General features: G+C 46.8%; 1 long non-coding RNA gene across 1 annotated transcript; it reads right to left on the minus strand.

Annotated features, from left to right (window-relative positions):
• Nucleotides 1-10,827: 10,827 nt before the first annotated feature.
• LOC131902455 (uncharacterized) lies at nt 10,828-13,289 on the minus strand. The gene is made up of 3 exons (XR_009377088.1): nt 12,919-13,289; nt 12,627-12,771; nt 10,828-11,354 (listed from the first exon to the last, which is right to left on the minus strand). It is a non-coding gene; the product is annotated as an uncharacterized LOC131902455 (long non-coding RNA).
• Between the last annotated feature and the right edge of the window lie 11,726 nt (nt 13,290-25,015).

A 25,015-nucleotide genomic window follows, 5' to 3' on the forward strand; every position in this document is an offset into this window, starting at 1 on the left:
AGAACTGGTTCAGGCAGCCTGGGGTCATGCCCTCTAGTTCTGGATGTGTTTGATGCTGGGGAAGACTTGGGTGCTGTTGTGGCAGGAAAGGGTTGTGTGGGGCGGTGTGAACACACAGGGGAGAGGGGCTAAACTATCTCTGTAATCTATCGAGGTCAGCAGCACCCTTGCCAGCTCCCCTCTGTGAGATCCTGAGCCCCATTGATAGTGAGACCAGGAATTAGACCACTGAGACTAGGCAGTCGGGATGGCACCCAGAAGCTCGCTGCTTGGTGGTAACTATTTGACTTTTTTTTTTTTTTTTTGATTTTTCAAGACAGGGTTTCTCTGTGTAGCTTTGCACCTTTTCCTGGAACTCACTTGATAGTCCAGGCTGGCCTCGAACTCACAGAGATCTGCCTGGCTCTGCCTCCCGAGTGCTGGGATTGAAGGCGTGCACCACCACCGCACGGCCTATTTGACTATTATAGCAGAAGACATCCCTGTTGCTGGGTCCTAATGGCTCCCTTAGGGAAGGGGGTGAGAAGGTGCAGTGTCAACAACATAGACACTGGGAGTCAGTTGAAGGCAAACAGCAGACTCATTTATTCAATAATGGAGAAGGCCGTCTACACCCTCCTCCCAGCACCCAGGCTGTGTCCTGATCTAGTGGCATTATGTGGTCTTTCCTCCTTGGCTGGGCACAATCAGGAACTCTGACAGCAATCAGGAACTCTGATAGAGTCTGCTGCTAGGTCCTCAGGCAGACTCCAGGGTGGTTCATAAGGAATTAAGTTATGTGCATGTCTTGGCAACTGGTTTGAGCCAATTTCCTCAACCCTATGGGCCTGTCCTACTACACACCCCAATCCCTAGGAAGAACAGAGGTGAGGCAGCCTATTGTTCACTTATTGGCAGCTCAGTCCCTCAGTCCCACTCAGTCCCTCTTTCAAAGTCCCTTATCCCCTTTCTTTCTTTTTCTTTTTCTTTTTTCTTTTCTTTTTTTTTTTTTGAGACAGGGTTTCTCTGTGTAACAGCCCTGGCTGTCCAGGAACTCACTATGTAGACCAGGCTGGCCTTGAACTCACAGAGATCCACCTGCCTCTGCCTCCTGAGTGCTGGGATTAAAGGTGTGCTCCACCACTGCTGGCCAGAGACAAGCTTTAACCCAGGAACCAAACTGGAAATGCACACAAACCTGCTCCTTATGTAAAGGCCATGGAAAGTGCTCCAGCCAGGGAAGAGAGTGTCCCTAAGTGAAATCACCACCACTCGGGAGTTCCTGCCCCTAGAGCCCCAAAGCAATCTTGAGATTCTCTCAGCCAATCTAACTACTTATGGGAGAGTCCTAAAACTGTCCTGCTGTGGTGACCAGGAACATGAAAGCAGACTTGGGTCCAAACCCTTGACACATAGGCAAAAGCAAGGAACTGAATCTTTGAAATTGAGTTTTACTCAAAGAGCTGACAGTCTGAGGATGAATACAGAACACACTATTAGAGTGTGCTGGGCTGCTTGTGATGGGTGTGTGCACACCCCTTCCTACAGAATGAAGAGCAGTGTGCTCTCACAATGCAGAATCTGAAGGGCTTGGGGCGGGCCAGCGGCTGGGAAATGGGTACATAGTCAAGAGCACTGGCTGCTCTCGCAGAGGGCTCACGATCAGCTGCTAATTCCAGTTCCAAGAGATCTGATGCCCTCTTCTGGCCTCCACGAGCATTGCAAGCATGTGGCGCACAAATACATGCAGGCAAAACACCAAGACACTGAAGGCCTGAGCCACCACGGACTGGCTCTTGTTCGGTGTTTTAAGAAAGGGTTTTGAGAGCTGGGCAATGGTGGCACACGCCTTCATGAAGTAAAGTCAGAGTTTATCAAGAAATTGGGGGGCTAGCGCTATAATTGTTGTGTGACACCATTGTGGGGTGTCCACCAGAGAAGACTGCTCGGACATGAGTTAAAGCCAATGCAAAGTTTTTAATTCTGGCTGGCGATTACACTGGGTGTTCAGGATCCCAGTGTACCCCTGAGCCTTTTTTGGGGTGAGCTTTTAAGCACAAAAAACATATCCTGGGTTGACACACTTCAGTTAACAAGAACAGTTAGCCAGAAGCAGGACTACAGAAGCCATAAAGCAAGGTTTGTGCATTTGGAGACTTTGCCAGCACTACGGACTGTGATGGATTAGGTCTTTGTTTTAGTTTTGGCTGGTGGTGCTGTCTATGTGCTGAGTTTTACAACCTGCATGGTACTTCCATCAAGGAGTCAGTTGTGGGGGCCTGTTACAACACTATTCCTGGGGAGACATCAAGAAACATCTACTCACCCCAGACAGAGAACTGATAACAAGCCAAAACAAGATGCCAACCAAGTCCAACCTGGTGAATCAGTGGGTTTTATTGGGGTCATTTACAGGAGCAGAAATGACTCCCACACAGCTGCATCACCAAAGCCACCCCATTAGGGGTGACAGCTCACAGAGCTGGGAAGCTGGAGCACACTGCACAGCCTGCAGGCAACCAGTGTGTGTGTGTGTGTGTGTGTGTGTGTGTGTGTGTGTGTGTGTGTGTTAAAAATCAGGGATGTTGGCCGGGTGGTGGTGGCGCACGCCTTTATTCTTTTTTTTTTTTTTTGGTTTTTCGAGACAGGGTTTCTCTGTGTAGCTTTGCGCCTTTCCTGGGACTCACTTGGTAGTCCAGGCTGGCCTCGAACTCACAGAGATCCGCCTGGCTCTGCCTCCCGAGTGCTGGGATTAAAGGCGTGCGCCACCACCGCCCGGCATTTTTTTTCTTCTCTTTTTTTTTATTTATTTATTTTTTATTTATTTTTTTTTGTTTTTTGTTTTTTTTGGCACACGCCTTTAATCCCAGCACTTGGGAGGCAGAGCCAGGTGGATCTCTGTGAGTTCGAGGCCAGCCTAGGCTACCAAGTGAGTTCCAGGAAAGGCGCAAAGCTACACAGAGAAACCCTGTCTCGAAAAACCAAAAAAAAAAAAAAAAAAAAAATCAGGGATGTTAGCTCTGACTGTTTGAGGGATAAGGATGCTGGGATGTGGAGTAGGAATGTGTGGGAGTTTGAATAGGAGTGTCTCCCCTAGGCTTGTGTGGCTTTGTTGGAGGGATTATGTCACTGGAGGCAATATTTGAAAGTTTAAAAAATTGACACCATTTCCAGTTTGCTTTTTCTACTTCCTACTCATGATTTGAGATGTTAGCTCTCAGCTGTTCCTCGGCCATGATGGACTCTTATTCTTCAGGAACCATAAGCCTAAATAAACTCTTTCTTTGATAAGTTGCTTTGGGTCATGATGTTTTATCACAGCAACAGAAAAGTGACTAATCCTGGTGCCAACACCCTCTCTTTTTAAGAGGCATGGGCAGGAATTTGGGGGAAGCTTGGCCAGTCAAGTTTACAGAGATAGAGAATATCTGCAGCTCTGGGGGCCGGGAAGTGGTCCACACAAACAATTCCACAGGCATTAGAAGTTCTACCATCCAAATTCCATGACTCCCCACTCTCTTTCCTCAAGCCCACGGTTAGTAGGAGTGTGTGTGTGTGTGTGTGTGTGTGTGAGAGAGAGAGAGAGAGAGAGAGAGAGAGAGAGAGAGAGAGAGAGAGAGACAGAATCAGAGAGAGAGACAGAGACAGAGAGAGAGAGAGAGAGAGAGAGAGAGAGTAATTAGGTAACGGTATCTAGAAAACTCTTTCTGCTCTCGAAAGGCAGGGAGGAGAAGTGGTTGGACACCTCTGCAATCCCAGCGCTCCCATTGCTGAGGCAGGAGGATCACCATGAGTTAGAGGCCAGCCTGGCCTACAGAGGGAGACCTAGTCTCAAAAAGACCCAAATCTGGGTGGGGATGTTTCAAGATATTTGATTACACTGTAATGATATGTCACTGTGACTGGTTTAATAAAAAGCTAAACAGCCAATAGCTAGGCAAGAGGTATAAGCGGGACTTCTGGACAGAGAGAGCTCTGGGAAGAAGAAGATAGAGTCGCCAGCTGGATGCAGAGGGAACAAAACATGCAGGAGGAGAGGTGAAAGCCACGAGTCACATAGCAACACATAGATGAATAGAAATGGGTTAATTTAAGTTGTAAGAGCTAGTTAGAAACAAGGCTAAGCTAAGGCTGAGCTTTCATAATTAATAATAAGTCTCTGTGTCATGATTTTGGGGCTGGTGGTCCAAGAAAAAGCCTGCTACATGGGAATGTGCTCACTTGGTAGAGTGTTTGCCTAACATGCAGGGAGCCCTGGGTCCCAGCGCTACATCACAGTGTGGTGGTACAGGCCCACCATCGCAGCGTTTTGAAAGTGGAGGCATACGAATCAGATGTTAGAATAATCTTTAACTACCTAGGAAGTTAGAGGGGATCCTGGACTACTTAAGACCCCATTTTATTTTTATTTTACGTGTATAGATCCTTGTCTGTGCACCATGTGCATCAATACCTGCAGAGGCCAGAAGATGGCAGAAGATCCCTTGGACCTGTAGGTAGTTGTGACCTACGATGTGGGTGCTGGGAATCAAACCCAGGTCCTCTGCAAGAGCGGTGACTTCCCTTAACCATTGAGCCATCTCTCCAGGCCCAGACCCCCCTCCTTTTTTTTTTTTTTTTTTAAAGGGAAGCATAACCTGTAATTCTAGCTCTCAGGACCATACGGGATTGGAAGTTACCCTGGGCTGTATAGAAAGAGACCCTCATCTTAAAAACTGACATTGGTTTTATTTATTTGTTGTGGATTAATCTTTTTGTACACTGTGAAGATGTGCCACTCTGATTGGTTTAATAAACAGCTGAACAGCCAATAGTTAAGCAGGATTTCCAGACACAGAGGATGCTGGGAAGAAGGGCAGAATTGTAATTCAGTTGGCAAGGAAGCAGGATGTGGAGTACAGGTTAAAGGTAACCAAGCCACATAAAAGAACATATACTGGGGGCTAGAGAGATGGCTCAGTGGTTAAGAGCACTGGCTGCTCTTTCAGAGGTCCTGAGTTCAATTCCCAGCACCCACAACCATCTGTAATGAGATCTGGCGCCCTCTTCTGGCCCGCAGGCAGACATGCAGGCAGAATACTGTATATATAATAAATAAATAAACCTTTAAAAAAAAGACACTAAGAGATAATATACTTATTCCACAGTGTAAAAATATCAGTAAGGGAAGGGTAAAATGCTACATTCTCACTGGCCACATTATTTGGTATTCCTCTTAAATATAGCTTCATTCATTAAAAAAAAAAAGAACGTATACTAAAAAATATGTATTAATTTAAGTTAGCTAGAAACAAGCTTCAGCAAAGACTGAGCTTTCACAATTAACAAGTCTCTGTGTCATTATCGGAGCTGATGGTCTGATGAAAAAGTCTGCCTACATACTGTGCCTAACGTCTGGCCACAAATACTCACATAAGGCCTGAGAAAGCCAAAAGAAAGTTCAAAACATAGAGCCAAACGTGGCTCCCTGGCATGGTTTCCCGGTGATCGTAATCTCTTGGGTAGGCTTGGTGTACAGAGACTGCCTGCTAGCTGGAGTCAGCCACCAGCACCATGCATTAAGCTGAGCCATACCTGCTGCTGACATGGCAGTTTAAGATTGTCTCAGGCCGGGCGGTGGTGGCGCACGTCCTTAATCCCAGCACTCGGGAGGCAGAGCCAGGCAGATCTCAGTGAGTTCGAGGCCAGCCTGGTCTACAAAGCGAGTTCCAGGACAGCCAGGAATGTTACACAGAGAAACCCTGTCTTGAAAAACCAAAAAAAAAAAAAAAAAAAAGATTTGTTCATGTGATTGGAGAAAGCTACAGATGCTCAGTAAAGACAGATCCAGAAAAAAAACAACCCTCTAAACCGCATTTAAAAACAACGCATTTAAAAAATGTGTGTAGGCTTAAAAAAGAAAATAAAATGGGCATAGACAGTCATAGAAAAAATAGTTTATAAAGAATAAGATAAAGTCTTTAAAGAAAAAATAAAAGCTGGGCGGTGGTGGCACACACCTTTAATCCCAGCACTCAGGAGGCAGAGGCAGGTGGATCCCTGTGAGTTTAAGGCCAGCCTGGTCTACAGAGTGAGTTCCAGGATAGCCAGAGCTACACAGAGAAACCCTGTCTCGAAAAACTAAGAAATAAATAAATAAAATAATATAAAAAGGATAAGGCACATAAAGATGAAAAATACACAAAGTCTGGGTCCTATAATGGTGCCTTGTTACTTTAAATTTTTTGATTGCTGATGAGTAAGTAACAGCTGCTGAAAGACACTGGGTTATAAAAGCTACTAAACTAAACCAACCTGTATATTTTAAAAATGTCTTAACTTCAAAATGGAAGCCAAAAATATGTTTCATTGGGGAAGAGGTTGTGTGTTTGTTTTTACAGAAAATAAAAGGCTGTGGATTCATTCAAGGTTGATAGAGATCAGATTTGATCAGGGGAGATCCCTTGAAAATCCTGGCTACAGACAAAGAAATATACCTAGAGAAACTACTTACTCAGACATAAAACAAAAATCATCTTTGGCCAGCTTGTGTACAACACACATTCCATACTTGTGTTAGTGCAGACACATATGTTACCTTTGAAAGTTGGTGTGTTTTCAGAGCAAGGGGACCAGACACCAATGAAAACAGGTGGCCCTGGTGATGCAGCCTCTCAGAGCGCCTTTGTTGCAGTTTCCTCTGAGTTCTGCATCCAGAACAGCTTCAAGGTTGCTGGCTGAGATGGTCCAGACTCACAGACTATTCTAGCCAGGACTTGACCATTATTCTAATTTTCTCAGGGTCCCTCAAAGATTCCAGGGCCCCCAGACAACAGAAAGAAGTCTAGAGAAAATAACAGACACATTCCCAAGAGATGGAGTGGATGGTTTTTGGTCATTTAGTGGGCTGTGGATGTTTGTCATTGTTTAGGGGGGTTGGTTACAAATTGCTATTAGTCATAGTCAGGAAAAAAAACCCTAACAAAGGAGATTAGATTCAGGGATCTCTTTCTGAAAGGAAAAGGGGAGGGAGGATACAGTATAGAAGTTATAAAAGGGTGGATTGCTGGGTCTATTTTTGACCAGCCACTAGTCTCAAATATTTTACACTGGGATGGACTTTTGTATATTGATACAAATAAATTTAAGGTTATTCTTTGTTATACTGTATATGTGTTTCTACTCTTGTTTAAGGTATTGTACCTATTCAGCTCATTTAAAAATGTAAAGTTCTAGACCTTGAAAGCTATTATTATAATCCATTTAGGGTAATTAAGTAATGCAGCAGTCAAGACAAGGGTGGTTTTGTGCCCAAATGGCTAACTTTTGCCACAAAGAAAGTAAACCCCAATTGGAGGTTCTTCAATGCCCATGATCCTTTTTGGAAGTAAATTGGTGCTGTCAGGAGCAGATGTGTCTCACTGTCATGAAATATTGAGATAGGTTTTTTTTGTTTTGTTTTGTTTTGTTTTTTAAAGATTTCTTTCTACGCCGGGCGGTGGTGGCGCACGCCTTTAATCCCAGCACTCGGGAGGCAGAGCCAGGTGGATCTCTGTGAGTTCAAGGCCAGCCTGGTCTCCAAAGCGAGTTCCAGGAAAGGCGCAAAGCTACACAGAGAAACCCTGTCTCGAAAAACCAAAAAAAAAAAAAAAAAAAAAAAAGATTTCTTTCTTTATTTTGTACACAGTGTTCTGTTTGCACACCAGAAGAAGGCACCAGATCACATTACAGATGGTTGTGAGCCACCATGTGGTTGCTAGGAATTGAACTCGGGACCTCTAGAAGAGCAGCCAGGGCTTTTAACCTTTGAGCCATCTCTCCAGCCCCATGAAGATGAGATAGTTATAGTTACAGTTTTCTTTGTTACAAAATTAAAAAAATAGCTGGGCGGTGGTGGCACACGCCTTTTTTTTTTTTTTTTAAGATTTATTTATTTATTATGTATATGGAAGAGGGCGCCAGATCTCTTTACAGATGGTTGTGAGCCACCATGTGGGTGCTGGGAATTGAACTCAGGACCTCTGGAAGAGCAGTTGGTGCTCTTAACCGCTGAGCCATCTCTCCAGCCCTCTAAAGATTTATTTATTTATTTATTTATTTATTTATTTATTTATTATACAGCATTTATTATGTATACAGTGTTCTATCTGTATGCCAGAAGAGAGCACCAGAACTCATTATAGATGGTTATGAGCTGCCATGTGGTTGCTGGGAATTGAACTCAGGACCTCTGGAAGAGTAGTCAGCGCTCTTAACCACTGAGCCATCTCTCCAGCCTGTTGTGGCACACGCCTTTAATCCTAGCACTTGGGAGGCAGAGTCAGGCGGATCTCTGTGAGTTCAAGGCCAGCCTGGTCTACAGAGTGAGATCCAAGACAGGCACCAAAACTACACAGAAAAACCCTGTCTTGAAAAAACAAACAAACAAAAATAATAATAGTAACAAAATTCAAAAAATAAACTTACAAAAAGAGATGTAAAATGTATAAGGTTGAGAGACATAAAAGCCTAAGTTGTTTATCTAAAAAGATGTTTTAAGGTTTAAAAAGATATTTTTAGGTTGGTAATACTAGCTATGATAAAAAGTATATTAGGTACAAAACTTTTGACTCACCAAGATAGGATAGATAATACAGTACTTTCTCCGAATTTGCCAAATATAAATGGACTGTATATTGTAAATGTAATTCTTACCTGATAATTGTTCTTTTTTTTTTTTTTTTTTTTTTGTTTTGAGACAGGGTTTCCCTGTGTAGCTTTGTGCCTTTCCTGGAACTCACTTGGTAGCCCAGGCTGGCCTTGAACTCACAGAGATCCTCCTGGCTCTGCCTCCCGAGTGCTGGGATTAAAGGCGTGCGCCACCACCGCCCGGCTTTGATAATTGTTCTTATTGTATATGGTTTTACTGTGTTAGAGTTAAAGCCTTTCCTTTTTATTTAAACAAAAGGGGGGAAATGCCGTGGAATAATCTTTTTGTACACTGTGAAGATTTGTCACTCTGATTGGTTTAATAAAAAGGTGAACAGCCAATAGCTAAGCAGGATTTCCAGGCACAGAGGATGCTGGGAAGAAGAAGGGCAGACAGAGAGGAAGCAGCATATGAAGTACAGAGTAAAGGTAACAAAGTCACATAAAAGAATATAGATTAAAAGATATGGGTTAATTTAAGTTACAAGAGCTAGTTAGAAACAAGCCTAAGCTAAGGCCAAGCTTTTATAATTAATGATAAGTCTCCATGTTATTGTTGGGGAGTCAATGGTCCCAATGAAAAAGTTTGCCTACATTTGTTTATTTAGGTTTTTGAGATGGAGATTCACTATGTAGCTCTGACTGGCCTGGAACGCACTATGTAGAATAGGCTACAAACTCATAGAGATTTGCCTGTCTCCCCAGCGCTTAGACTAGAGGTGTGCACCACCACAACCCAGCTTATTCATTTCTAAGTTATATTTTATTTATTTGACTGTGTGTGGGGGGAGGGGGGCAAGAGTGCTATGTTGTGTATGTGGAGGTCAGAGGACAGTTTCGGGGACTCAGTTCTCTCCTTCCAGCATGTGGGGGCTCCAGGCAAGGAACTCAGGTCACCTCAGATTTGTCAAATGCCTTTACATGTTGAACCATTTTCATGGCCCAAGACAAGCTTTAAACATAAAAATCCTAGCCCAGGGGCTGAAGGGATACCTCAGTGGCAGAGCATGTGCCTAGTGTGCTGGAGGTCCTGGTTTCCGCTCTCAGATTTGCAGTAATCAACATCAATAGTAATAATAATAATGATGGTCACCCAGAGTGGCTTTTGAAATAAGGACTGGGTACATCAAAGCAGCAAGAGTAGCTGGGGAGGCTCCTCCCAAAGAAACCCTCCTATCCATAGGCCAGAGGACTCCGGTCTATCTGTAATATCCAAAACAGAACAGCAGGCGCATCCAGAGACCAGGCTGAGGGGCAGCCTGGAGGAGCTGATTCACGGTGGGTGTGCCATCCCAACAGAACTGACCCTCTTCCCTGAGAGGTCACTAGACAGTAACTCTATAGAGTACGAGACACCAGCAATTTCTCAGGTGGGACAGCGGTTTTGCGGTTGTTCTATTTCTTAGAAGTGTATATGGAAGTATTTTGGAAGGAAGTGGCATATCTGGGGTTGTTTTTAAAATAACTCAATGTGCAAGGCTCGGTGGTTAAGAGCACAGACTGCTCTTCCAGGGGTTCAATTCCCAGCGCCCACATGACAGCTCACAAGTATCTATAACTTCAGTTCCAGGGGATCTGACGTCCTCTTCTGGCCTCCATAGGCATATATGTGTGCATATTTATACACGCAGACGAACAACCCATACTCGTGAAATAAAAATAAAAACAACCGGGGGACGTTGGTGGAAATATAGATAAAAACAACAACAATATACCAAAATGGATGTTGGGGTTCCAGGCACTTGGAAGGTAGAGACAGGAGGATGGAGGGTTTAAAGTTAGCCTGGGCTACATAGTGAGACCCTGTCTCGAAAAAAATTAAAGGCTGGGAGACGGCTCAGTGGTTAACAGCACAAAGATCTGCGTTTGTTTCCAGCACCCACGTCGGGTGGCTCACAACAGCCTGTAACTCCAGTTCCAAGGGATCTGACGCCATCTGCTGGCCTCTGAAGGCAACTGCACCTACATGCACATACCTACGCACACAGATAGACTCATAATTAAAAATAAAATAAAATCTTTAAAAAATAAAATAAATAAAACAGACCACACATGATGTAGAGAGATAAAATTACAGCAAATTTAACCTTAAGGACTGGGGATATAACTCAGTGGTGGAACCTCTGCCTAGAATCCCCCAGTGAGGGGCTGGGGTGTGGCTCAGTGGTAGAGCCCCTGCCTAGAACCACCCAGTGAGGGGCTGGGGTGTGGCTCAGTGGCAGAAAGCTTGCTTAGAATTCTTGGGAGCTAGGCTGATCCAAGGCTTTTCCTGAGGCTCTGATGTATGGAGAAGGAAACCAGGAGTATGTGTGACATACTGGTGCCAGGCCCTCAGGGGAGCTGTCGATTTGAGTCCTGGGAATCCAGCTCTTCCCCTCTTGATTATCAGTGCCTGGGCCACTGTGGGACTGGTCTGTGATGCACTTGAGATATCCTGGGTGCCTCTTGTGCAACATTGCTAGATAAGCTTGCTGCTGACTTCTCATTGTGTGATAGCTTTCTGCTGAGTCTGTCCAATTCCCCTGCCAACTGCAGAAGATGCTCGCTGCTTAATAAACTGGTGGAGCCATCAGTCCAGGCAGACCTCCAATTCCTACTGCTTTCTGTCTGGTGTTTCTCATCCCTGATCCTCCCGCTCCACATTGCCGTGTGGGACCCTTATTCCTGTAGGATCAGCTTCCTGGAGTTCCTTGGCTCCATCTTCAGAACTGCAAACAACAGAAACAGCATTTCCAATATAATTGCAAGTTCCAGCACCGGGTAGGATGCATGTTCCCATGAGCTGAGCCGAGGAGGTTGCTTCACAGGCATGAAAAGACCAAGTGGAAACAGCAGAAGAAAAAGGTGAATGGAAGCCGGGGAGATGCCTCATGGGGAAAGGGCTTGCTGCCACGCCTGAGGACCTCAGTCTGATCCCCGGGATCCACACGGGGCTCATATGGTAGAAGGGGAGAATTAACTGCCAGAAGTTGTCCTGTGACCTCCACAGCTATACTGTGACATATGTACCCATACATAAAACACCCTCCATACCCACATACTCAATAAATAATATAAATAAATAATAAGTAATAGAAATTATGTAAAAAGTAATAGAATAGAAGTTAGTAAAAAAGATTGATGGGAGCCGGGCAGTGGTGGCACATGACTTTAATCCCAGCACTCCAGAGTCAGAGGCAGGCAGAGCTCTGTGAGTTTAAGGCTAGCCTGGTCTACAGAGTGAATTCCAGTACAGCCAGGTTTACAGAGAAACTCTGTCTCAGGGGGAAAAATAAATATTGACGGGTTCAAAGTTCACAGTTACTCTCCACATAAAAATAAAAACAGGGCTGGATAGATGGCTCACCCAGTAGTCAAGAGGCCCGTGACTCCAGAAGCCAAATCAGGCAGGTCACAAATGCATAGAACTGTCTCCAGGGGTTCTGATGCCCTCTTCTGGCCTCTGTGGGCATCCACGATACACACACACAAACACACACTCACATACACACACATTCTCTCTTGCACACACACATACACACATGCAGGAACACTCACATACGCACACAAACACATTCACACACACACTTATATACACTAACCCACACTCAACATATACATATACAAATACACACACTTACACACATATACACACCCATTCTTTCTCACACACACTTATATACACACATGAATGCACACTCACATGCAGGAGCACTCACAGACACACAAACACACACATGCACACACTCACATGCAGGAGCTCTCACATACACAAACACACATGCACATACACACATACTCACATACACAGATACACACACATTCTCTCTCACACACACACTTATATACACACATGCATACATACTCACTTGCGGGAGCGAGCACTCATCTATATACTCTCACACAATTAAAAACAATTTTTCTTTTCCTTTTTCTTTTTTCTTTTCTTTTCTTTTCTTTTTTTTTTTTGTGAAAAGAGAGAAGATGTTCTCTGTACTCACAAAATCTGTCCTCTCTGGGAAGGCAGCCATTCTCTCTCCCGATTTCTTGAATAAACAAGTTCCGTTCATGTTTGGGCACAGGGGATGTCATGTTGGTTTGGCCTGTTGGTTCTGATGGAAGAGGTGGATCCCAGGCAGCAGTCACCTGTAAATTTGATTTGACAATTCCAATAAACACATGAAAAGGTGACTGACCTCTTTAATCACCTGGAAAACACAAGTTGAAGCTATTACACACGCCCCAGAGGTCAAAACAAACATCTTTTATCGCTGGTGCCAAGGTGAGACACACCTCCTCTGACGCTGCGCTCCTGTGAGTGAAGGGCGGAGCTGCTGGCTGGCAGCTGAGCTCCTGTGAGTGAAGGACGGAGCTGCTGGCTGGCAGCTGAGCTCCTGTGAATGAAGGACGGAGCTGCTGGCTGGCAGCTGAGCCCCTGTGAGTGAAGGACGGAGCTGCTGGCTGGCAGCTGAGCTCCTGTGAGTGAAGGGCGGAGCTGCTGGCTGGCAGCTGAGCTCCTGTGAGTGAAGGGCGGAGCTGCTGGCTGGCAGCTGAGCTCCTGTGAGTGAAGGATGGAGCTGCTGGCTGGTAAAGTTGTCAGTTCCCAAGTGCAGCTGAGTGTGGGGACCAGCAAGAGCGTTGTGCTCTTGCGTGCTCCAAGAAATGTGTGCGTAGATGCATATCAAGATTCTAGTAACGAAATGAAGCAAACCAATGCCTACCCACAGTGGATGGTAAATCAATACCCCGCAAGCCACAAACCGGGAGAAGACCTGCCAAACACAATTCGGAAAGAGTTTAGACGATGAAGGTTAAGGAGATAAGCCAGACACAACAGAGCAAGGCGGACAGTTCAGGACAGATGGGTTCTTTGTTTGGACATGGAGGCTCCCTGTGCAGTCCCGGCTGGCCTGGGACTCACTTGCTTTTAGTAAAGACACGTGCCATCAGGGCCTGCTGAATGTGGTGCTGTGGAGAGTGCCCAGGCCTAGGTGCCTGCTAGACCAGCCCTCTCTGAACTGAGCCACATCCCCAGCCCTGCCTCTTTTTTGTGTTCCTGATCCCCCAAATAGATATCAGAAGACACAAATGTGCTTTGTCCACATACTGACAGTCTAGACCCCGGTGCCTCCGGGTGTGGCAGCAATCTCCCACCCAGTAAGTGAGTCTTCAGCCATCACTTGCTGGGTGCTCCTAATCCAATTCAGTTCCTACATCATCTACCTTGGAGGTACAGCCTGTGGACCCAAGACTGTCCTGCACCGCAGATGCCCATCACGAGTCATAGTGCAGCCAGGTCTTCCGATCAATTGGTTACAAATTGAGGTTGCCACAGCCCCGGCCTCAGGTCCCATTAATTCTAGAGGTTGGCTCACAGACCCCAGAAAAACACTCACTTTAGTTCACCCTTCCTTCCTCTCTCCCTCCTTTCTTAAAAATTATTTATTTGTTTATCATTAGGAGGTACACGCACAATGTATGTGTGTATGTTTGTATGTATATGTGCGCATTAGTGCTCCAGCGTGAAGGTCAGAGGACAACGTTCTCTGCCATGGGCTTCAGGGATCTGGGCCCAGGGATTGAACTCAGGTCCTCCGATTTGCATGGCAGACTGCTTTTACTTGCTGAACCGTATCACTGGCCTTCCCCTTCCTCTCTCCTTCCTTTTCCTCTCTTTCTTCTGTCTCTTTCTCTTTTCTTTCTGAGATAGGGTCTCACTCTGTAGCCCAAGCTAGCCTTGAACCTGAGGCAATCCTCTTTTCGTAGCATCCCAAGTGCTAGGATTACAGTTTTAAATGTTTTCTGAGCTTCGTTTCATATAAAATATATGTCAATGTTGATATGAACAGGCTTTTTTAAAAAGAGTCTTTTATTTTTTAATATTATTATTATTTATTGATGTGTGCATATATGTCTGTGTGTGTGTGCATGTGTCCAAAGAGGCCAGAGAGGAGTTGATCCCTGGAGTTGGAGTTTCTGGTAGTGGGAAGCTGCCAGATGTACTACTGGGAACCAAGTTCAAATCCTCTGAAAGAACAATATTATCTCTTAACCACCGAGCAATTTCTCTGGTCCCAGATTTATTTATTTTTAATGTGTTTTGCCTCTGTGCATATAGGTGTAGCATGCGTACAGACGCCAGAAGAGGGTGTCTGATGCCCTGGAACTGAAGTTACAGACAGTTGTTAGCAGACATACGGATGCAGGGAACTGGATGTGCAGGACTATACCCCAAGCCACACTCCTGCCACTTTCAGGACTTCTGCCAGGCCTGCCAGGGAAAGGTCATGGCAGCCAGGCTGGTTGCTCCACTGCTGATGTTCTTTCATGGAAGGAGGGGAAGGGGAGAACCACGGGACCCTCACCTGAGTATCCAGCCTGAGTACAGTTGTATGCAGTTCAGCCCTAATTGCATGCGGCCTTGGGACCTTGTGGGGGAAGGGCTAGTGGGTATGTGTGGGAAGGAGCTTGGGGAGGGAGCGCCACCTCTACAGCCGTAGGCAGTCATCACCCAGGCCACGTGTGGGCTTCCAGTGCGGTTACTTTAAGACCACCCATGCTCCTGCCTGTGACCCCCTCACCCGTTGCTCTGTGACTAAGCACGTTAAACTCATTGGTTTGCCAGAGTGAACTCTGAGGAACTGTACCTGGATTTGTCATTGGTACCTAGGAGGTGAGGTTAACAGGAGAACCGAATCTGGGGGCTGGAGAATCGGCTCCGGTGTTAAGAGCACTGGCTGCTTTTGCAGAGGACCTGGCTTCCATTCCCAGCGCCTGCGTGGTGGTTCACAACCATCCATTACTCTAGTCCCAAAGGGTCTAATGCCTTCTTCAGACTTTGTGGAACCTGGCTTCTCTGCAAGAGCAACAGGTGCCTCTAACCACTGAGCCACCTCTCCAGATAAAAGTTCATTAGAAGTTTCATTCCTGGGCTGGAGAGATGGCTCAGTGGATAAGAACACTGACTGTTCTTCAGATGGTCATGAGTTCAATCCCCAGCAACCACACGGTGGCTCACAACCATCTGTAATGAGATCTGGTGTCCTCGTCTGGCATGTAGACGTACATGCAGGCAGAACGTTGTACACCTAATAAATAAATAAAGTTTTAAAAAAAGAAGTTTTATTCTTTTTTTAATTTGTTTGTTTGTTTTTGAGACAGGTCTCAGGTTGGCTTCATATTTGATATGTGGCAGAGGAAGACCTTGAACACATGACCTTCCCACCTCCACACCCTAAGTGCTGGGGCCACTCATGTACCATGATGCTCCATGTATGCAAGGCTGAGGAGCAAACCCAGGATTCCTGCTGGCTACACCATCCAGCAGCTGGGTATAGTACTTTATAAATGGATATACAGGTTTACACCTATAAATGACACGCACAGCATTTACATCTGTAAATGGCATCCATAATTTGTTTAAGAATAAGTATAATTTTATATGGGGCTTCTAAAAGTACATCTTCTTGTTGTGGTGGTTTTTGTCTTTTCGAGACAGGGTTTCTTTGTGTAGCCCTGGCTGTCCTGGAACTCACTCTGTAGACCAGGCTGGCCTCGCACTTGGATATCTGCTTGCTTCTGCCTCCCAAGTACGGGGATTAAAGGCATGCGCCACCACAACCGGCCTAAGTATACCTTTTTAAAACGTTTGTTTGTTTGTGTGTACGTGTGAGTGTGTTACTGTGCATGTATCTGCCTTGCATGTGTGTGGCAGTCAGAGGACACCACTTGGCAGTTTTTTCTCTCCCACCACTATGTGGATTTTGTGGATTGAAGTCAAGTCATCAGATTTTTGAGTCAAGCACCTTATTGTCTGTCCTGACAGTCATAAAAATAAATCTTGTAAGAGAAGGTTTACATGTAATGAGATTAACAATAACCAATGTGTTGTTTTTTAGGACTTTTTGAAGTATTTACATTTTTTATACTTGTTTATTTATTATGTGAGTATATGTGTATGTTTGAGAGAACCACATCTCACCAGGCAGTGGTGGCGCACGCCTTTAATCCCAGCACTTGGGAGGCAGAGCCAGGCAGAGCTCTGTGAGTTCGAGGCCAGCCTGGTCTACAAAGTGAGTTCCAGGACAGCCAGATGTAGTAGGAATTTTCTTCCGTCTGGCCTAGCCCTGAGGTCTGGACAAATCTCTCCCACCCATGGTCCCATAGCTGCTTATAAAATAATCACTCAGAGGCTTATATTAATTATGAACTGGATGGCCTATGGCAAGCCTCTTGCTCGCTAGTTTTTTGTTTTTTGTTTTTGAGACAGGGTTTCTCTGTGTTGTTTTAGTGCCTGTCCTGGATCTTGCTCTGTAGCCCAGGCTGGCCTCGAACTCACAGAGATCCGCCTGCCTCTGCCTCCTGAGTGCTGGGATTAAAGGTGTGCGCCACCACCGCCCGGCCTGCTAGATAGCTTTTATATCTTAAATTAACCCATTTCTATTAATCTATGTTTTGCCACGTGTTCCGTGGCTTTACCAGTCTTTTGGCTCCTTGGGCAGCAGGCTGGCCTCTCTTCAGACTCCGCCTTTCTCTTTCCTGTCTCTCTCCTTGGATTTCCCGCCTGCCTCTAAGCTGTCTTGCCATAGGCCAAAGCAGCTTATTTATTAACCAATGGGAACGACATATATTCACAGTGTACAGAAAGACATCCCCCAGCAGCCAGAGCTGTCACATAGAGAAACCCTGTCTTGAAAAACAAACAAAAGAAACAAAAGAGTACCACCTCCCTCCCTCCCTCTCTCTCTCTCTCTCTCTCTCTCTCTCTCTCTCTCTCTCTCTCTCTCTCACACACACACACACACACACACACACACCCCTAAGGTCATACAAAATTGTATTTTCCAGACCAGAGAGATAAGCCAATGAACTATTGTGACATATTGTTTTGTTTTAGTTTTTATTTGTTCTGAGACAGCTTCTCACTATGTAGCTTTGGCCAGGCTGGAACTTCCAGTGTAGACTAGGCTGGTCTCGAACTCACAGAGATCCATGGGCTACTGCCTTTTGAGTGCTGGAACTAAAGTCATGCATCACTATCTCCAGTTTGTTTGTTGTTTGAGAGTCAGGGCTCAGGTATCCCGGACTGACGCAGGACTCCCTACATAGTCAAGAACAACCTAAACCCCTTACCTGACCCCTTACCCGACCCCTTACCCGACCCCTTACTTCCGCCTCCCAAGTGTCAGGATTACAGAGTTGTGAAGATTTGGACTGAGATCCTCACACTGTCTTACTGAGCCATTTCCTCAGACCCATTCTCTCTGCGTCACATACTCTCAGGTGTTTTGTTATAACACCGTAAAATAGTCGCATACAGAGAAGGAGCCCAAGTCTCGCTCCACGGGATGAAGCCCCGTGCTTTCTCCACCACGAGCCAGTGCTATCACCCCAGACCCCGTGATTGAAGCCTGGTGAGCATGCCTGTAATCCAAGCCCTTGGGGGATCCAGGCAGAAGCAGAGTGAGTTCAAGACTAGCATAGGCTACACAGTGAGAAAGCCTGGGCTACATAGTGAGTCGACTCTGTTCAAAAAGGAGGAAAAAATAAAAGAAAACAAGTTGGGCACAATGGCTGTTGAAGGACATTTGCTCACACTCTGACACGGACAATAAAGTCTACCTTGAATCAGGGGGCGGAGCCAGTGACCAGCTGACCGAAACTAGCCAGAGAAGCCAGCAATTTGGATAGAGAGGGCACACAGGAAGGGAAGGGCAGGGACTGGAATTTGGTGCTGTTTTTTGGTTTGGGGACAAGCAAGGTCAGCTGGTTGCTTCTCAGCTTCTCTGGTCTAGCAGGTTTTCACCCCCACATCTGACTTCCGAGTCTTTGTTGGTAAATTGAAAGACAGAGACTTGGTTTAAATCTATATATCTCAGCCATGGCAGAACCAGGGCCAAGGGACTGGAAGCCCCACCAGGTCTCGGCCTGAGTGGGGGTGCTGACTACTGACTGTGAGGCCGCAGACAAAAGTTAAAGAATCAGTATATTCATATGCAGCCACTAAGCCGATGGAAAAACATCGTTGTGCACACCTGTAATCCCAGCATTTCGGTTGAAGCAGGTGGATCACTGAAGTTTGAGGCCAGCCGGCTATAGAGTGAGATTTTTGTTTAAAAAAAAAAAAAAAAATCTGGGAGTAGAGGTACATGTCTTTAATCCCAGCACTTGAGAGGACAGAGGCAGGTGGATCTCTATGAGTTCAAGGCCAGCTTGGTCTACATAGGGAGTTCCAGGCAACCCAGAGCTACAGTGAGACCATGTCTCAAAAATGAATAAATAGATAGATAGATAAATAAATAAATAGGGGCTGGAGAAGTTAAGCTGAGGACCCAGAGGACCTGACCCCCCCCTTCTCTCTCTCTCTCTCTCTCTCTCTCTCTCACACACACACACACACACACACACACACACACAGATAAAAACAGAATAAATATAAAAATACATAAATAAAATGTTAAAGTTAAGGCCATGTGATTAAAACCCTCGGATCACTCCGCAGAGGGATAACTGGGCTGAAGCTGGCCGATGGCCTGCAGCCCACGTCATTTCCCAATACGAGATGCCATCACATCCAGCTGGCCATTGTTATCTTATTGTCTACTTCCCTCATTGAGATTGTCAATCTATCCACACATCTCAAGGAATGAGGGTGTGTTAGCGATCCCACCAGCAGGTGTCCCGTCATGCCTTCTTCCACGGTGTGCATGCATGCCAACAAGACTCACTCCGGACCATGGACCTACCCATCCTTCTTTTAGTTCACGCACTGCCTGGAACCTCCGGATGCATGCTGATGTATCCCAGGGGTTAGAGCTGGGCAGGTTGTCTGGTTCCTGAACCAGCCATCCTTAGGGGTGGGGAGGCTTCCACTCTCTCAGATGCTGGCTGAGGAAACAGCTGAAGGGAGGTGGGACATCCTTCACTGTGTGCTCCATACTGAGGATTGGGGGTCAATGTAGGGCACTCCTATGGCTTTCTCACAAGCTGTTCTGTAACACTGGATCCCCATTGGTGTTGACTCTCCAATATTCAATCCACTGATTGCATGAAGGGACCCTGGGAGTGTTTGCTCCCTGATTCAGGAGCCTCCTCCATTGCAAGAAGCCCCAGGACCCTGTGTGTTAACCTATGTCTGTAGCACTGGCAGGCTGAGGCAAGAGTGGATTGCTGTGAGTTAGAGGCCAGCCTGGGCTACATAGCAACATCCTTGTCTCCAAAAGAGATACTCTGGAGAAAAGAGAAGCCTCGAGAGATTCAGTGAACATACACCGCCCACCCCCCCCAAACACACACACACACAAAAAACAAGGAAGCAGTGGCTACTATCCTTGGTGACAATGAAACTCTGGGATAGGGCATGGCTCAGCCGTAGGGTACTTACCTAGAATCCCCTAGTGAGGGGCTGGGGGCATGGGTCAGTGGTAGAGCCCTGCCTAGCGTGCAAGAGGCCCTGGGGTCCACTTTGAGCAGCACACACAAAAACAACCCTGATAGAACGTAACTGAGGGGTGGCCGTGACGACCACGGCAGCGGCCGCAGCCGCGCTGTTTCTGCAGGCTGAGACTCATTCGTGCCCCGTACTGCGGCACAGTGCAGTGAGGGGACAGCTCGCAGAGCCGCTCTCTTCTCTCACCTGTGGGTCTCGGGGGTCAGACAACTCCAGCTGTCAGGCTGAGCCTCCTCCCCAGCACTTGTTTGGGTTTAGATGGAGATCTGAATCTGTAGCTCAGGCTGATCTCAAACTTGAGGTCCTCCGTGTGTTAGGTAGGCAGGGTTCTCTAGAGGAGTAGAGCTGATAGGCTGAATACACACACACACACACACACACACACACACCACACACCACACACACACACATACACACACACACACACACACACACACACACACACACCACACACCACACACACACATACACACACACCACACACACACACTACACACCACACACACACACCACACACACACACACACCACACACACACACACACCACACACACACACCACACACACACCCACACACACCACACACACACACCACACACACCACACACACACTACACACACACACCACACACACACCACACACACACCTGATGCGTCTTTGGGCCTCCTTGGGCACTGCACACATGTGGTGCACAGACATGCAGACAGAACACTCATGTGCGTGAAATAAAAGTGTGGATCTTTAAAAAACCACGCTACAGTGAGTCTTAAAAAGAGGGAATGCAACGAGATGGCAGCCGTGAAGGCAGGGGCTAGGCAAAGCCGGGTGGAGAAGGTGGGTTTTCTTCTTTTTGATCTGTGCGGGTTAATTTTTGTCAACTTGACACAAACTGGAATCACCTGGGGAGTAGGGAGCTCCGTGAGGAATTGTTTTCATCAGACTAGCCTGTAGGCAAATCTGTGGGGGCATTTTCTTGACTAATGGTTGTGCCCAGCCCGCCGTGGGTGGTGCCACCCCTGGACAGGTGGTCCTAGGTTATAAAGAAGGCAGGCTGAGCAAGCCAGGGAGAGTCTGTACTGAGTTCCCGCCTTGGCTTCTCTAAGGATGGACAACAACCAGGACGTAGAAGCCGAATAAACACCTTCCTCCCCAAGTTGCTTTTTGGTCCTGGTGTCTATCTCAGCGATAAGTAGGACAGGGTCTTAGGTACCCAAACTGTGGCCCTGAACTCACCGTCTAGCTGAGGATGACCTTGAACCCGTCTTCACGTCTCCTGTTCCGAGATCACAGGAGTGCACTCCTGGTTTGTGAGGTCTGTAGGGAACAAACCCAGGACTTCCCGCACACTAGGCCAGCACTCTGCCAGATGAGTTACATCCCCAGGCCAGAAGGAGTGACATCTGAGCAAGACCCAGGGGGAGGGGTGGAGGTCCAGGGCTGAGGCCTAAGGAGAGCGTTTCCTCCCCTAGGGACTGCTAGAGCAAAGGCCCTGGTGGCAATACAATATACCTTAGGCCAGCGTTTCTTAATCTGGGTCACAACCTCTTCAAAGGCCCCACACCAGAAATCCTGCATATCAGATATTTACACTAGGATTCATAACAGTAGCAAAATTAGTTATGAAATAGCAATGAAATAATTGTATGGTTGGGGGGTCACCACAACATGAGGAACTGTAGTAAAGGCTCACAAGCATTAGGGAGGTTGAGAACCACTGCCTGAGGCTGTCACAGGGTATTAATTGGTGAGCAAGGGGACAGGTGGAGGCCACTGGGTCAGAGGGATGACACAGGTAGATCATGTGGGGACTCGTGGACCACAGCTAGCCAGGCAACAGGCGTGAGGGCTGTGAGCTGGTAACCCCATGTGGATGTTCCCGGGCTCTTCATGGAAGGGTGGGGAAGGACCAGCTGGTGCAGGCTGGGGGTGAGGACGAGCAGGACCAGGGCGGCACTGCAGTGTAGGGAGAAGCCAGCAGGTACCAGGTAGGTCAGATAAAGAGTTGGCTCTGGAAGTGGGTGTGACAACCTGGCAGGACCAGATGGGGTCCAGTCCATATGGGGTTTCCTAGGCCAACCCTGCAGGGACTATGCTGCTCTCAGGTCTCTGAGTCACAGGGAAGCCATGGAGTTGCAGACACCTGACAGTGACTGGCTCCAGGTGTCCTCCAGCCAAGGTGGCAGCTTCCTTCGGCCTTCGCATAGGTCTCTGGAAGGTGTGGCTGTGCAGAGCGGATCGGGGCAAGGTAAACACAGCCCTCAGGCCTCAGAGGCCAGCGGCAGTCCACTCGAACCAGAAGGAGGAAGTGATGGAAGAGGAAAACCCAAGGAAGCCGGCCAGTCGGGTGGGGGAAGGAGCGAAGGAGTTCCGTGAGCACACAGGTGGCTGGGCGTTTTGTTTTTGTTTTTTTGTTTTGTTTTGTTTTGGAGACAGGGTTTCTCTGTGTAGTTTTGGTGCCTGTCCTGGATCTCACTCTGTAGACCAGGCTGGCCTCGAACTCACAGAGATCCGCCTGCCTCTGCCTCCCGAGTGTTGGGATTAAAGGCGTGGCCGGGCGTCTTGGGACAGTGAAGTAGGATCCCGGCCCAGAACCTGCAGGAAGGGCCTGAGGGATGCAGAAGTAGCCGTAGGTGGTGTTGGGGAGGGAGGGGCACTACAGATCTCTGGCTTCCTTAGCTCCCTCGCTTGCCGCCCCTCCCCCTTTCCAAAGCCCAACGGCCCAGCATTTAAGGGCAGGACAGTCCCCATCCTCCAACAGCACAGAGCTCAGAGGGTTCTGTAAAGCAACGCTTTGGGGATCTCATTAGAAACCCACCCCAGCGCTGGCCACCACCTCCTGCCTCCTCTCCTTAGCCTGTCTTTTCAAGGGTTCTGTGTTTCGCTGTGACTTCCCCGTAAGAGTTCGAAGGCTGCGGATTTCGTCCCCAGTGTTGTGGGAGGTGTTGGTGAGTCCCGCCCCATCGTCTGGCTTTTCGTGTCTAAATGCACCTTCTCTCTCTTGCTAAAGTGGCCGTCATCCTGCAGGGCTCCCTCACCAGAGGACCATGCTGTTTGGAGTTTTCCACTCCTCTCTACTTCACACAGCCTTGGGGATTTCACTAAACTAACCGACAATGTCTACATTACATCCTCTCTATCCCCATGCAGAGAAAGAACTCGTTTATAATTACCTGAGCCCATATTGAACCATCTTGCTCAAACAAGTTTAAAAACTTCCCAGCCAGGCAGGATGAGGAAATGGTTCCTCAGATGAAGATACTTGTCACAGAGCTCGATGACCTGAGCCTGACCTGAGTTTGATCCCTTAGCCCGCAGGGTGGGATGAGAGAACCAACTCCCTCCCACAAGTCCTCTGACCCCCACGTGTATACTGTACACACACACACACACACACACACACACACACACACACACACACACCATCGTACACACACTTTGCATGAATGTAATAATCATCTTTCCCAGTGGAGCAGCCCGTTGACTGGGTAAGGCAAAGGTAATTATTTGTCGGTCACTATTTTGGTACCTGAATCACAAAGACACCATGATGTTCCTGTATCTCTCCTTGTTTATGACTTTCCCCACAGCATTCAGGGAAATCCTGCCCCTAGTGGATTCTGAAGCCCTTCATTACACCTCTTAGCTTAATTAACATTTTTCATTAAAAAGCCTTCCAGTTGATTCTAAGAGTCGGGGAAGGAATAATTTTAAAAACTTCTGTTTGTAAAGATTTATTCTTATTTTATGTGTATGAAAGTCTTGCCTGCATTTTAGTCTGTGTGCCACACGCATGCAGTACCCAAGGAGGACAGAAGAGGGCACTGGATCCCTAGAAACTAGAGTTACAGATGGTTGAGGGTCACCATACGGGTGCTGGAGCTCGAACCTGGGTCCTCTGGAAGAGCAGCAAATGTTCTTAACTGTGGAGCCACCTTTCCAGCCCTATTTATTTTTATTTATTTGTATGTGTATGCCCATTTGTTAGAATGTGTGCTATGTGAATTCAGGTACCCAAAGAGGCCAGAAAAGGCGTCAGGTCTCCTGGAACTGGAGTTCCAGGTGTTTTTTGAGCCCCTAGATGTGAGTGCTGGGAACTGAACCTGGGTCCTCCGAAAGAACAGCAAATGCTCTTAACCACAGAGCCATCTCTCCATCCCTCACTATTTAAAACTTTAGAATTTTATTATTATCAGTGAGCGTGTGTGTGTGTGTGTGAGAGAGAGAGAGAGAGAGAGACAGAGACAGAGACAGAGACAGAGACAGAGAGAGACAGAGAGAGTTGTGTATGTATGTGTGAGTGCAGTGGGCACACGCCACGTTGTCATGCCTGTGGAAGTCAGTAGACACCGCGTACACTTCTCTCCCTGTGCTGGAGGCATGACTTGGTAGCAGGGTGCTTGCCTATCGTGTGTGGGGCCCCACAATCTCTGCTCCCTCAAAACCTCCACCTCCTCCCATTCCTTCTTATTACAATTAGGACATCATCTTGATCTAAAAGCAGTTTCCATGTGGGTATATTATATTATCCATACATCTCACTTCAGAATAATGAAAGAATATAAAAACATTTATTATGACATAAATCCATGATGATAAAAATCAAAACAGCAGTTACCCCAGGAATCAAGGAGTGGGTGGTGAGGAGGCTGGCTACAGAGGGGCTCAAAGGAACTTTCTGGAATGTTGGAAACATTCTCTCCCTGAAATGGGGTGGTGTGCAGTTGTCAAAGCCCCGTCAAACGGCACAGTTAAGGTTGGCGGATTTTATTGCAATTCAACAGTAAATTATACCTTACACAAGTGGAATCAAACATACATTTAAAAATATCTGTACAGAAATTTTAAAATGTATTTGGCCACTTAATCTTTAACCCCAGCACTCAGCAGAGGCAGGAGGATTTCTGTGAGTTCAAGGCCAGCCTGGTCTACATAGAGAGACCC

The sequence above is a fragment of the Peromyscus eremicus genome, chromosome 1 (genome assembly GCF_949786415.1).
Source record: "Peromyscus eremicus chromosome 1, PerEre_H2_v1, whole genome shotgun sequence".
Lineage (NCBI taxonomy): Eukaryota > Metazoa > Chordata > Mammalia > Rodentia > Cricetidae > Peromyscus > Peromyscus eremicus.